General features: G+C 36.1%; 1 protein-coding gene across 1 annotated transcript in view; it reads left to right on the forward strand.

The window, feature by feature from the left end:
• beta4GalNAcTA (beta1,4-N-acetylgalactosaminyltransferase A) overlaps positions 1 to 16,435 on the forward strand; it is a 49,403-nt gene that overhangs the window by 8,932 nt on the left and 24,036 nt on the right. The gene's annotated exons all lie outside the window — the stretch shown is intronic.

The raw sequence follows: 16,435 nt of genomic DNA on the forward strand, positions 1-16,435 counted from the left end.
TCAGGCTTCAGAACGCAGTGATGGGGTATGTAATAATGAGAAGGGGAAGGAGTGATATCGGAAATGAGTTCCATGTGATTGAGAGATAGATATTCGCGCATAAAATCGGAATATTGGGAATAAGTATTAGGGTCATTGCGTAGTCTACGTTCAAGTGAGAGAAAACGCTTCAACGCAATATCTCTGGAGTTAGGAAAAGTTGGCTCTACAATTTTAAATGGAAGAGCAACGCAAAAGCGACCAGAACTATCACGAGATACCGAGGATTTATAGAGCTCCTCTGCCTCCATATCTTTTTTTGTGAAAGAAGGTGCAGCAGGAACTTGTTCCAGTTCCCATAATGATTTAACCGAGTTTTCTAAGGAAGAGTCTATAAAGGTTGAAATTGAGATTACTGGGGAGGAAGAAGATACACCGAGTTTTCCCATAATAATCCATCCGAAAATGGTATCTAGGGCGACTGGTTTATCAGTATTTACGACGTGAGAAGAACCTTTCAGTATGTGAGCAAATATATCAGCTCCGAGCAACATATCTATAGGTTGTGAAACATTGAACGTTGGATCAGCTAATTCAAATTTAGATAAATCGGGAAAATCATTTCTATCAATGGTTTGTGAAGGAATATTAGAGCAGATTGAAGGTAACACAACAAAATCAAGATTAAATAAGGGTTGAGATTTATTACATGGTTTTATAGTACATGATACCCCTTGGGAAGCGTGAGTCGTTGTTCGTCCAACTCCTCGTATTTCTAGAGACAATTTGTGACGAGCTAGACCAAGTTTTGTGCTACATTTACTCGTAATAAAATGACTTTGGCTTGCGCTATCCAGGAGAACGCGAACCCTTTTATATTGACCTCGACTATCAGCTACATCTACGATGGCAGTGGACAAAAGAATGGTTCCTGGATTGCTAGTGGGTACGCTAGCCGTTAGAGTTTGAGACGACCTTTCATTTGAGCTTCCAGTAGAGATATTTGAATTTTGAGCAGAGTCATTGGAGTTTGAGTTAGTTTGAGAAGTCGTACTAGCGGTTTGAGATTCTTGTTTGCTAGGCAAATGGAGAAGAGTGTGGTGTCTCCTTGGAGACGGGCAGAGGCGGCAAAAACCTTTAGATGTACAATTAGGAGACGAGTGTTTAGAACCTAAGCAATTTGAGCACCATTTATTTGTTTTTATTAAATTGTAACGTTCCTCTGGCGTTTTAGAGAGAAATTGTTGACAATTGTAAATTAAATGATCTTGATGACACATCTGACAGTTTTGTTTTTTATTAGAATTCACAAAAAATGAAGAACTGGATCGTTGTTTTGGAAGAGAAAATTTATTAGAAGTTTTCAGTTTAGAAGATTCGGGAGCGGCGGAGTTGACTGTATCAATCGCTGAGCAAATTTTGTTCAAAAATGACTCGAGAGTTTGATAATACTGATTTGGTAATAAAGAAGAATTTTCCAACTCAAATTTTGTAGCGGTAGTGGAATCTAAACGATCAAGCATCATGTTAAAGAGGATAAAGTCCCAATGCTTAGTTGGAAAGTTCAAATTCTCCAAAACTGCAATATTTTCGTTAAATGTATCAATTAGTTGTCGTAAAGAATGAGAGTCTTCTGGATTAGTAACCTTTTTTGTGTTCACTATGGCTCGCCAATGGGACGTTGCAATAATTCGAGGGTTTTGATATCTTTTTATAAGAGCATTATAAGCTACCATATAATTTTGAGCTGTCAGAGGTGTACATTTAACTAATGCCAGAGGAGCGCCGTTGAGGCAATTAATGAGGTAAGTAAATTTTTCAACATTAGTTATGGTATCATTTGCGTGGACAACAGAATTAAACATATCAATGAATGTTTGCCAAGACCTGGCATCACCGTCAAACTTAGGTAATTCCATTTTGGGGAGCCTCACATTAGAATGGTGATTTATTAGAGCTGGTACTGCTTGTTTATTCTCAAATAACTTCATGTATACCGCTTGTATGTGATAAAAATCGTTTTCAAATTCTGTTACGACACTGTTATGTGATTCAAAATCAGCATTATCTTGAGCTGAGACCAAATTGACTATTGCGAGATGAAGTTTATCGAAATTATCGCGGATTGCATCGATATGTCTAAAGCGACATTTGAAATTGTCGTGAAGGTCAGAATCGGTGAGAGCAGCGTCCGCAACCTTTTTAAGTTCGGTAATTTTGATCACCTCTGTGCTTCGTTGGGCGATATAATTTTTTAGTTTTGCAGAACTTGCTGCCATTGTGTAGATGATTTAATGAAAACTATTAACAGCAGATAAATTTAGAGCGAGAAAATTTAGTGAGTGTAAGCGGTACGCACGAAATTACTGGAAAAACACTTAAATTGTAAATGAACAATGAGTTTTGAATCAGCTGTTGCCTGGATGAATGTAAACGCACAACAATGAATTCGTGCTGCGTGACCACAATGCGCGTACGGTTCTAACCGCCGAGGTGCGAGAGTAGTACCAATTTTACGAATTATTTCTTTTATTAGTACCTGAGAAAAACTTTCAATTTTGGCGGAGTAAAAAATGAGGGAGAGAGAAGCAACTTCACTAGTTATCAAACTAATCCGTTGAGAAGGATCAAAAAATGTTCGAGAAGAGCAATGGACTGTATTTGTTTAGGTACAAGTCGCTTCAAGAGGAAGAATTCCACTTACCTTTTTGGTATTGCTGTGGCACACATACACGCGTTTTTTCTGGTTGGTTTCTACCGATCGGATTCTTGAATTGTACTGATCCCCTTTTGCTTAGAATCCTCGCGTTTCGTCGAATTGGCACCAAAATACAGTGGCGTTACGACCTCTTGGAGATTAGGGGAACGCGAGGGATTATATTAATAACAGCGGATGAGGTTGCTACTAGTGAGTTGTGTATACAATACGTAACAAACTCTATTACAAAATCTTTGCTCCTAGATCTTGTATCCATGTTTGAATTATTTTTGCAAGAAGAAACACACACTTTTTTAATGAGTTTTCGCTGTCGATGAATGACGGTTAAGATTGCTATGCCAAACACACGTTGACTTGCACGAACCTGTTGGCACGTACGTGTAAAATTATGGTGGCGACCGTAATTCAAATTGCCGAATAAGATTGTCAGTACTACGCCACACACTGCAATTTTGCACGCACAATTTTACTCGCCACGGTTAAAATTGTCGGGCAACATTGAAAGTGTATGGCGGCCTTTATATGCACGAGCATATGCGGACCGAAACTGCACTATCTGGAATGGGCTTCGTATTTAGGCTCTGGTTTCAACTTATCAGTCTTCAGTTTTTAAAGCATGGATGCTAGTAGCCAGTAGATGCTAGATATTTTAAGTTTAAACTACCATTGTTCAAGCCTACAAGATTTTGAATTGCGATTCATCACACGATCCAAGTATTTCGTTCTCTATAAATTTCCTAAACAGTTTTGAAATCTAAAGATTATTGCTTATAATTCCCTGATTTCTACTTCTCTGATAATTGTTCTATGCTGTTTCTACTTCTCTGATACTTGCTCTATGTAATTTATTTTCCTCACAATTCAAAAATAATACTGAGTGTACAAGTCTTCGAACGTGTGTAGTAACTACCATTGAGGGAGGGGATAAATGGTTGAAAATGAAATCTTATTTGATGTGCTGTAATAAACATGAAATTCTCAAAATGAAAGGTGACAAGTACTATAAATTTTTCTTTAATACTTAGTCAATAATCTGTACTATAAACATAGATACACTACAAAGATTTATGATGTGTTGTTTGTTGTTAAAGCATGCATACTGAAGTTTTATCTTTGTTTCAAAGTATTAATTGTCAAATTTGTTTTCGTGAAGTATCTTAAAGCACAATTTCATAATAGTAGGCACTGAATTCTCATAAATTTTGTTACATTTAAACGAAAACATTGTTGTCAAGCCTCATCTGTTTAGTATAATTTCCGTACGCTACTGCAAGTGACAGATTAAGGCAAAAACGTCTTTAAAATATGCAACATCCTGCTGCCGGTGAAGATGTGCATAGTGGAATCCAAATGGAATGACGAAACAAGTGTGCTGTCGTGAGCAAAGCAAAATATTGAATTTTTTGTTTTTTCCAATAAATCGTCCCGGTCGGTAGCCGGGCGGCTCGACGTAGGTGCTTGGTTTGGCCGATGTGTGAGTCGATGGTTCAAGCCCCAGGCTCAACGCTCGATTTTCACTTGTTATCGTTCAACCCGTGTTAGGAATCACACGTTAAAAGGTAAGACCTCGTTAATCCTCATCTCGCACAAATTTCGACTTCTGAGGGTTATCGTTCGTAGAGGTGCCATAGCTAGTTAACGGAAAAAACATATTTTGAACATATTTTTTTAAACCATAGTTACTAGGATTTGGTAGCTTTTGGGTTGGGCTACCTATCGGGCGCGTCCCCAGATGGCGGATATGGGAACGGCCAGGGGACTGGAAGCCCTGTCCGGGAAGCCAATGTGGCCTTACGGACGAGGTCGCCGGACAGTGGCAGAAATAAATAGGGTGAGGGGAACCAAAACTCCACAAAAGTCTTTGCGAAACATGCCACCGTGGACCACCCTACCCAAGCTAAGGTGTGCGGAATCGTGCCGACAGCTGATTGGCCGCAGGGTGATATACGGTTACGAACGATCCCCTTGGGGAACCGGGCGAAACCTCGTAGTAATCAACCTTCTACTGGTAATGCGAGGCTCTGCCAGAGTGACCAACTCTTGCCCTGCTACTTGTGAAAACACACATGAATGAAACAAATACAAAAACAGACAAATAAAAAACGAAAATCAATCCCGAGGCCGGACAGAAATGCTCACCTCAATCTATGGCGGTGGCTGGGGATGAACAGAAATGCCCATCCCAATCTACCGCTCGGAATGAGGCTGGACATGGCAGATCACCTCCTGATGTAATACCAAGGCCAAGACGTAAGCGCATTTGCGGCGCCGAGACCAAAAGAGGAAAGAGAGCGATAGAGGCAGGAGTGACAGCAACTATAAGTGCACCCTTCCACCTCCTCCACTCGACCTCCAACAGCAAGGGCACTTCCTGCGACGGGCGCCAAGATCTCCGACTTGAATGAAGGCAAGGAACCGGCTGCCTCTGCAGAAAAGCGCCCTATCTTGAGCACCTTCACGGAGGGAATCCCAAGAAGGTTGAAGAAGCCGCGCAACGACAGTAATGTCGCTGCACCTTCCAAAACCTTCATGAAGACGGCCGTGAGACACCTTAAGGTTGCCAAAGAGAGTGTGTGTTCGGCGAGTCTTGGCCTAGATATGTCAATATAAAGGAGATGTCTCCTATGACCCAGGAGGACAACTTCTCGGAAGGATGTACAATGGATTACATGTGGCCTAAGTGCTGTGGGTCTACACTCACCCTCCCTACTCTACAGATACAGATACATATTTTAAACAAGTTTTTTCAAACCATAGCTACTAGGATTTGGTAGCATTCTAAATTCAATGCATATTGTGAAAGTAATTAAAATTTCAATTATCAAATAGGGTTGCCTTCTATGTTTTCACAAACTACCATCAGATGAAAATGAGGCATTACGCTTTCCGTAAAATTCACCACGTATCGCCCTAGAATCAACGGCAGCTCAGAAGTGGACAGTGAGTGTTCGAGATAACACAAATGTTATCAGAATACGGTTAAATATGCGTCTTTGTATTAGCCAGGAAAGTAGTTGTTTTCTGGCAGGCATTTGACAAATCATACTGTAAGGAAACGTTGAGAGAGGTGAATGTCTCAAACTTTATTTTAACATATTCAGACTAGTCTCCTACAGATTATATGAATATCAGCCCCACCACTCATTTCGATCATACCCTATTTTTTGAATGGGGAATGTTCCTCAATTTGGGTTATTACAGCAAATACAAGTTTGAACAAAATGAAGTTGAGTTTAATTCATGCGTTTTTCAAATTCACTTCGAAAAGTATTCAAATTGATGTTTCAAATGTTGGGTTTCAATTTTTAAAGGGACTCGTTTCTAATTCACATATTGGCAACAGCGCCTATATCAAGTTGAAATGATTTATACTTACCTACATATTCTACTTTAAAAAAGGAAAATTATCTTTATAAATCAACAATTGAGGCAAAATATAAATTATAGTTCGATACTACTTCCACAAGCCATATAAACAACAGTTGTTTTGTTATTTATTTATATAGAGGAAGATAGGTTAGGTGCACAAAATGTCATATGTGACAGAATGTCTCTGAACTCTGAACATAAAGTAAACAGAACAGCACGCCTCTGAAATATGTCATCTTTGTTTGTCTCATTCAGGTAACAGATTCATTGTCCTTTATAAGCTATAACCGATGTTGCCAAAGGGTGAAGTAGAAACGAATCGCTTTAAATGTTTCATTTCATTCCTCTTTTTTAAGTATTTAAATTATTTTTTAAAGAAAAAGGTTGAAATGATAAGTTTAAAATGCGTTCGTCAGGAGGAACATTCCCCATTACTACCCCGCCCGTCTACAGTCATAAAGACCCAACAAAAGTCCAGAGACTATTAATCCTTGCTTAGAAGTTGACGTAAGGAAATCTGCAGTTTATTTCCAAGTAACTTGCCTTTAGCTGTATGATGACACGATTTTTTCCAATTCTAGGTAATGTCCTAGATTAATCATATTAGTAGATCAGTAGAGTTTGAGTAGATGAACAATTTAGTTCTTTCCAACGTTTTGGACTTTATTAAATTCATCATCAAGCCTCAAAAATTAGTTTATCCATATTAAAAAAACCTCAAAAAAAAATATATATATATATATATATATATATATATATATATATATATATATATATATATATATATAAAACATACAACATAAGTACGAAAAAAAAACGAAAATAAGGACTGAGTTCATGAAAATCGTACAACCACAGACTCACTTGAAATATGTCTGTTATATATGTTATATGATTGAATGTCTAAAGTTTTTTTTTTTTTGGAAAAAAATAACAATAGAAGAAATTGAGAGCTTGAAAAGAAATTTCAGAAAAATAGCATATCCGAAACATTACTGTGAAAACTAATGTGACTAGATACTCATATGGGTTTTGTGCCGAACTGAACAATTATTTCAGCAACAACTGGTGGCTTTTTATTTAGAAGGCTCTAACATTTTCATGTGCTAATAAATCAGCTGCATTTTAATTATATTTACGTAAAGTTTTATGACGCCATAACGTGGTGTATAATCAAATGTATCCAACCAAATATTTAAAACTGTCTCGCCAACCTAATTATGTTTCAAAACTAAGTATGTACGGTCAGTTTACTTTTTTGTTAAAGGCATTAATCAATATGAACCATTACATTCAACGTATAATGTTGCATTCTGACAAAACAATTCAAATGCAACTTTTCGTAGTAAAATAATAATTTGGGCTTAACTATTCGAATATTATTATTAATGATATAATCCTCTAATGACCGTCTCAGAGTGAATATAACAAGAAAGTTAAAAATGTCCATTTATTCATTTTAGTGACGAAAACTTGAAATACACAACAACAGTTGCTTATTGTTATGTCGGGACTGGTGATAGGTGAATTATTAATGAGACGGACACAGCGTTTACAAATAATAAAATTTATTAACAACACCAACAAATGAACAAACAGAGAATAACAGTGTAACCTTGTGGCGAGGAGAATCAGAATTAGGATCATACCCCGGCCGAAATTCCTGAAAAGAATACGTGACAAATGGTCGAGTCACAAAAATAGTCAAAAAGGATCAACCACTTGGGCCCTTGTCTTAACCCATAAAAGTGTTAACAATGAGTACCTACTCGAAACATCCCAAGTGGTGCCTGTCGTTCTAAATATCGAAATGTTTTTCGGCAATAAACTTTCAGTTTGAGAGAAGAGAGCATTTCAATGATATGCGATGATAAAATACGAAAATGATAAGTAAAAATCAAAATTAAAGAATTAACATAAAAAACCCAAGCAGATGGATATTTAGGACGACTGCTCGATAATAGGATTATGAAAAGTTAATTTCCTATCAAGAATTTATAATACAAAAATAGAAATCAATAAAGAAATAAAATGTTTCTAAAGTAAGTAGTTGTGGGAAAAACCCTACAGTTATTTTATTAGTTTCTCTGAATCAATGTAACCCACACATGAATTAAGGAAGTTGATACAAACTTCCGGTATAACCAGAAGTGTTGGGATAACGTCATTATTTTCATTCGATAAGGAATATTAAAAAACCTATATTCGCCAATTTTAAGGAAAAAACACAAGCACTACAGGAATATCCTAAGAGCGGTACCTGTGCAAAAGTAGCGATTCACATTGGATTTGAATAACTGGAGATTAATTCCATTTGGAAAAACGTTCTCAGGAAGTTTATTTCAGATAAACGCCGTTCTCCAGATGAAAGGGTTCTTAAACAGTGAAGTTCGAGGTGAACTGAGTTGAATCTAAAAACGATGAGCAGCCACATTCTGTCGCGTAATACTGATATTTACCGTTCTTGCTGGAATCAAAGGCACTAAATTACTTACACTTCTCGTGAAACTATCTATAAAAGAGTGACATATTCCCAACATTTCTTCGATGTTTCAAACTATCAAGGTTGCAAGTGATGTTCGCGTCTCCAATTAGGCAGATGGATCGTTTCTGGATGGAATCCAACAGTTTCGGGCTATGCTTAGGGGCGGAGCTCCATACATGAGAACAATACTCCAAACGTCTGATTCGAGCTTTATAAAGCATCAAAAGTTGCTGAGGTATGTACAGTTTTCTGGTTCGGAACAGTGTTCCAAGCTTTTGAGAAGTAGCCTTTGCAATTCAAGCGACATGATTGTGCCAAGACATGTTGGTGTCCATTTCAACCCCCAACAAACTCATCGAAGCAGAAAGCGGAATTGTCTATCCTGACACTATTATATCAGGTTTGGAGAAATTTATCTTCCTGGAGAAAACCGATGTCTGGGTTTTTGTGGCATTGAATTGGACCTGATTACTTTAATCCCAATTCAAAATCACTTCTAGATGCTCATTAAGATATGCAACCTCCTGCTGCTGGTAAATATGTGCATCCGCAGCCGATTCCAAATGGGAATCTAAATGGAATGACGAGACAAGTGTGCTGTCGCCAGCAAAACAATATATTGGATTCTTCGTTTTTCCAATAAGTCGTTGATATACAATAAAGAGAGGGTTGGCGACAATATGGATACCTGGGGAACACCAGCGTTTATGACAAAAGTATTCGAGAGATGTTCATCAACGACCACTTGCAGGGAACGTTATTTCAGGAAACTGGAGAGCCATAAACAAAAATGACCGGACAAGCCGGAGCATTGAAGTTTGGCCAGCAAGCCCTCATGCCACACACGGTCAAAGGCCTTGGAAATATCAAGTGCAACAGTTCTTGACTCTCAATGTTTATCAATTGCATTATTCCAATAGGCTGAACGCGAGCAATCTTCTAACAAGAAGGAAAAACCCCTCCCTTGTAAGACAGGTTGAAAAGTCTGCAAAATACTGGTGCGAGTTCATGTGCGCACTTTTTAAATATGATGACGGGCACTTATCTGGACCAGACGCTTTGTTGATATTGAGTTGTTTCAAAATTCGCCTGACTAGACGTTGTCGCAAAGTAATTTCCGGTATGTGGATTCTAGTTAGGGAATACTGGGTGGTGCCTTTCCCAGACAATCGACTGTAGGGTGGGACGCAAATTGTTCAGTTAGTAGATTTATTTCCCAAAATACGGCTAACCGACGGTCATCGCGCGGTACCTTACAGGGTACAGGCGTGGTTTAAACAATTCTCAAGCGAAGAGACTTATGAAAATTATTTGTTTTGAAGAAAAATAATGTTTTTTTATATAAAAGCTTTTCCATTTTTCATTATTCTTAGAAACGTAGGTAACTTTCTCACCGGTAGAACCTTTGTCCATCAAGACCAGGCAGTAACGGCCTTCGTTGGCTTCATCGAATTCCGAGCAACCCACTTTTATGCTGACGGAATAAATCAAATTGTGTTACGTTGGCAAATATGCACTGATTCAAGTGGAGCTTATTTCGACTAAATTGAATAAGTATTCACTGAGATATTACAGTTTAAAGTAGACTCATAAAAACGGACAAAACTTTTGGAAAAATCTAATAGCAATTCGAGTAAGCGTCGTCAAGTGAATATCGGATCATGAATTCACTTCATTAAACTCATTTCTAGTGTCCGATCGAAAGTTCGGTTTCGGTTTCAGTCGAGTTTCGGCGCGTTGAATTTTATACAATCGACGAAGACATTTTGCCGCTTCCATGTGCCTAATCATGTCGTGACTATTGCGATATTAGATATCAACTCAAATAAGTAATTTTATGTTTAATATTTTTGAAAACCCATCAATAATATTCAAAAGAAGAATCTAAACCTACTCAAATGAACACCTCACTTATTTTAATTATTTTTAAGGTGCAATTAATATTTTTTCTTGAATAAAGGTTTTTTATGTTGATTATCAATAAGTAAAAATGTCTAAAAGTGCATAACGTTGTGATTCAAAGATAAAAAAAATAAAGACTGACTGATTATAATAACGTTTTCTTTATTTTTTCCTCAAAACATAATCCTTGTAAGGAAGTTTCGGTTTCGGCCAAAACTGAGATCGTTGCCGAAATGCGTTTTCGGTTTCGGTCGCAAAAACCAGTTTCGGTCGGACACTACTCATTTCTACTGACATGGCAGTAGTATTCCAAAAAATGAAGATCAGCTACTCGATAGCATTTACTTTACTTGTTTCTGTTATCAAGTCATGCAAATGTAAGAATCTATTTTGTTATATTAGCCATATCAACTTACATTCTAAATTTTTGCATTTCTGCAATATTCACAAGCTGTCTCACACATGGTTGAATAAAAAGAAATGCTAAATAGTATGTATGCATATATATCCATTTTTAGTCAATATGCACATTGGTCTTCCGGACCTAATCAGTTGTAGTGTTATAAATACAACATAATCTATTATATTATCATATCTTCAAGTAAAGAGAATTATTTTCATGCGAATATCCGACTAGTTCTGGAAAATTTGATATTTCTTTTCATGCCCATTCAGTGAAGCGATTTGAATGCAAGAGATGATTTTTTAATATTTTCAGTATTTGAAATAAGTCCATTTTCCTGAACTACAAATAACAGTTCTAAAGTTATTATTTAAAAAAATGTTTGAACCAAGTATTTTCAAAATTTTCACAAGACGGCCAAGAGACATATAAAAATCGGATATATGACAGAACTCATACATGAATTTTATGGATGAAAGTTGTTTATTATTCATCATTATTTATTCATTACAATAGAAATCCAGTATAGATAACCTAAAATATCCACTTGTAATACTGTAACATTCTCAATTTTAATTGATAAACAAGAATGTATCATAAAAAGATTGGCAATTGACACTGCAAATAGTATAAATGGTATAAATACAACTTCCACTAATAATTCGATGTTTTGGAAGAATGTGGGTGGTTTTCCGATTGAAAATTTTAATGTTTCAAGGTGGTTGACAATGTTTCATGATGCATTTCATTAGTTCGGGCTTGCATTGTCTAATATGATATAAAAGATTATTTGATTATGGATACTAACAATCGAAACTTCGTGAAGAAACTTGGCTTGAAATCTTTCAATTTTTAATTTTCATTTCTTGGTGACTGTTCAATTTTCAATTGTTGCTTGTATTTTATTTCATTGTAATTTCAGTTTTTTTCCTTAATATAATTGTTATTTTCAGCTAATCTTTTTAAATTTTTTGATTCTTTCAGGGATTTCAAATCATTTTATATCATATTAGACAATGGAAGTCCGCACTAATGAAATGAAAATTTGAATATTGAATTTGTAGAAAAATACAACAGCCAGTCTTTTACAGATTATAATACTTATTTCGTCATGAAATAGTGTATTACGATGTTGTTTGAATGCCTCACAAAATTTGAACAAAGAAGCTGTTTTGTTCGTTTGAGTTTTCATTCGACAGAACGTCGAATCAGCTGGGATTTTGCTTCAGCTTCTTTCAAAGTAGCCTCCATCAAATAAACCGATGAACTTCGGTTTAATAATGTATAATAATGCGCGTTCACTTGGACACATAGGGTCATAGCAGAGCCCCCACATTGGCTACCGTTGCCACAGGAATAGTCGAAATGAGATTGTATTATTATCAGAAACAGTTTTTTAGACAGCAAACCTTGGTTCAACAAAAATCACGAGCAAGCTGTCACCTCCAAAAATATCGCCTACCGGCAGTGGCGCCAAAATCCCAGTGACGAAAAACGAACTAGGTTTGTTAATGCTCGCAACAGCTGCGCACCTCAGCAACTTTTCCATCCAGTAAAGGGCCATCCGCCTGATTGGAACCGCGAACATCACTTACAACCTTGATAGTCTGGAACATCGAAGAAAGGTTGGAGATTTGTCTCTCTTCTATAAATACTTTCACGGGAAGTGTTCAAGTGACTTGGCACATTTGATTTCACCAAGAGCGGTACATATCAGAAATAAGCGACGGACTGTGGTTGCTCATCGTTTTGAGGTTCAACTCAGTACACCTCGAACTTTATACTGTTCAAGAACTCTTTCGTCTGGAGAACGGCGTTTATGTGGAATAAACTTCCTGAGAACTTTTTTCCAAATGGATCTCCAGCGATTCAAATCCAATGTGAATCACTACTTTCACACAGGCCCCACTCTGAGAGCGCCTTAAGGATTTTCCTGTAGTACTTGTTTGTCCTTAAAAAAATGGACATATTCAAAATGAGCGAACCTGAGTATTTGGAAGTTTTCATGAATTCCAATTGTTTTTCTTTCAGTTTTGAATGTGGAGAAACTCATTTTCTGTATTTTCAATACTCTCCGTGCTATTGCGCGAGTCGTCGGAGATTACTCAGGATGTATAAACTTCTGAAGAAGCCAGCAAAACGTCAGGAAGAAATTCCAAAAGTCGGCGGCCTTCAAACCCGAAAAATGATTACACTGGCAGCATTGAAAATCCAGAAAACTAGTTTATCCGAATTCAAAATTGAAAAATATTTAGAATTCATGAAAACCTTCAAATACTCAGGTTTCACTATTACTGCTGTTCCCGATTTAATCGTTACGTTGAAAGCCTTAATAATCCAGTCATTTAAGCTTAAATTAGGTAAGAATCTCGGAATTCGAGATACCCAGCTGTAAGTCTGTAAATACTTGTATATTGACACCCTAAAAGTTGTCTCAAAACCTACATATGGTAGGGTGTAAGCAACTATTAAATTTCAAGGTCAAAGGTCAGAAAAATGGGTTTTTTGCGCTTTTTTTGGAAATATCTCATTTCCTATGGGTTTTTTGCTATTTGTATTTATTATCAATATTGTAGAATACAAAATTCTCTACAAATTTTGTTTAAAAAAAATTTTTATACGGTGAACCGTTTTTGAGATAGAGGGCGGAGAGCGCGCGGTCACAGAATCACTTCAGGTCAACCGGTGCCTCCGGTCGAAAACGCGCCATATATAGTTGATGAACTATCGATAAATCAATGATTATAAATATTTGTCAATTTTTATTAACTATTCAAAGTCTAAAAAAACTGCAGTTATAATAGGACAAGATATTGATTTACTTGTCATTTTAATTGGGCGTACACTGTCTTACGAACAAGAAATTTTCTTTAAAAAAGTTGGGAAAGGTAATGTAAAAACGGAGATATACTCGACTAAAAGTTTTGATAATTATCCTCATTCTAAAAAACATATTTTATTTCTGCACGCATTAAGTGGCTGTGACACAACTTCGGCGCTTTTTAAAAAGGAAAAAAAATCATTTTTAAAAGTTTTTGAGAAACTGACAAATTTGGATGAACTAGCTGCAGCATTTGAGGAAGAAAATTGTTCGGTCCAGAGATTATTAGAGAGTGGAACTCAAACCTTATTGGCAGTCTATAATGCTCCGAAATCTGTGAAAAGTCTCGATCATCTTCGTTATATGCATTACGTCAAGTCTACAAAACTTAATAATTCTGTGCAGCTTTCAAATATTCCACCAACAAGTGCAGCTGCTCATCAACACTTCAACCGTGTATATTATCAAGTTCAAACTTGGTTAGGACATGATTTGGAACCCCAGGAATGGGGTTGGGCAATGCGAAACGATTTTCTGGAGCCTATTATGACATTTTTACCACCTGCTCCAGAAGATTTGCTAAATACAATTTTCTGCAACTGCAAGAGTGGTTGTGGTTCGCGATGCGGATGCAGGAAAGCGGGCTTGCAATGCTCTTTAGCTTGTGGTCAATGTAATTGGCAAGCTTGTCACAATGCTCTACCATATCAGAGCGACATTAACGAAGATGGAACCTTTGACCCCGAAATCATGGAAGAACTTGAGACAAATGTCGTTGAAGACGATAATGAAGACCAGTTTGAAATTTACCAGCAGCCAGAAGACGACGATGAAGAGGAAGAAGATTAAAATTATAAATTGTAGTTTTTGTATCCTTTATTCCATTTCTTTACTTTCAATAAAAATAAATGTATTCAATGATATTTTTTAATAAAAAGATTAATTCATAATTTATTTGTTTTTTTTTTCATCATGTAAGAAGTTATAAATATTAATTAGGTTAAAATTCAAATATAATTCCTATATTTTCATTAACAATTCTGCAATTACATGGACAGGTAAGTGTTGTTAAATAAATTAATACTGAATAAAAAGTGGATAAGTTAGGAAAAAAATGATAAAATATAATATAATAGTTTTTTTTTACTGATTAAAAATTTTTAATAGATAGTTCCAACGAAATCAAATATACATATAACATTAAAAATTGAACAATACCTATCACTAATGAAAGAATAAAATAATTCATTAAAACCAAAAAAAATATCAATTTCAATAAAAATTTAAACGAGAAATTCCGTAAGATTCCAGACGCTGAACTCTACGTAACTCTACGCAACCTTATTTAGATAGGAAAATATCGCTTTTCCTGTAGAACAGCAAACAAGGAACTCGCGTTCCCTGGGGTTTCAATACGTCTTCATTTTGCACGGTCTTGACCGAAGAATCGTCGTACCTAATCCAGCCATATAATAGTTAATAAAAATTGACAAATATTTATAATCATTGATTTATCGATAGTTCATCAACTATACATGGCGCGTTTTCGACCGGAGGCACCGGTTGACCCGAAGTGATGCTGTGACCGCGTGCTCTCCGCCCTCTATCTCGAAAACGGTTCACCGTATAAAAATTTTTTTTAAACAAAATAGCAAATAGCAAAAAACCCATAGGAAATGAGATATTTCCAAAAAAAGCACAAAAAACCGATTTTTGTGACCTTTCACCTTGAAATTTAATAGTTGCTTACACCCTACCATATGTAGGTTTTGAGACAACTTTTAGGGTGTCAATATACAAGTATTTACAGACTTACAGCTGGGTATCTCGAATTCCGAGGTGAACTTATTATAATGACTGGACTATAACCATTTTTTCAATGCTCTGTTTGGTACTTGTGAACATAATATGAGAGGTTATATTTCGAAGTCTCAGCAAAGACTCGGTCATTCGACCACGGTCTACCAACCCGGATTTTGTTCTCTTTAAACTGCTTTCTATGGCTTTCATTTTATTGTCATTTAATTTCAGTTTATTAGTTTTTAAGAAGGTTTCAATATTTCTCAGTGCAATATTGATGCGATTTAGAGTTGACTTTAGATCTGTTCCTGTATTGTAACATACAATAAGGATATCATCAGCGTACAAATCATAATCATTGATATAATTGATATAATTTATATAAATAATGAATAGTAGTGGTCCCACAGCACTCTCTTGGGGTACTTCAATATGATTTTGAATTTTGTCTGATACCGACTCAACTATTTTATAACCTATCTTACCTATTTTCTATAAGTATAATTCAAAGTACTTTAACATTACCACATTACCACATATACCGTAATATTTCATTTTATTCAACAATAGAGCTCAAAAGCTTTCTTGAAATCACGAAAAACTGCGGAAATATAGTTTTTCTTATCAATGAATTGCCTCCATTTAGATAAAGTCAACTATGGAGTTATTTCGCAAAAATGTTTTTCAGAGCAAGATTTATTTTTATAAGTCAGATACTAGGAAATATTAGCATATACCAGGAAATATTCAGAATTGTTAGCGTATCTTCAGGTAGTGACAGTCATATTTCCGGGAGTCTACTTTTGTTGCCTATCAATTTTCCAAGTTTAAAAACTTTAACTTTCGATTCATCAATATCCAAACATTTGTTTAACACTTCTTTAACACGCTTTTTCCTTCTGAGATTCGATTTGCATGAGAACTCTGTTTAGAATGTTCAACATTTTCGTGTTAGAT

This window comes from Leptinotarsa decemlineata, unplaced genomic scaffold (genome assembly GCF_025532065.1).
Source record: "Leptinotarsa decemlineata unplaced genomic scaffold, Ldec_3_MD MMD2_tig00026316_RagTag_RagTag, whole genome shotgun sequence".
In the NCBI taxonomy this organism is placed as follows: domain Eukaryota; kingdom Metazoa; phylum Arthropoda; class Insecta; order Coleoptera; family Chrysomelidae; genus Leptinotarsa; species Leptinotarsa decemlineata.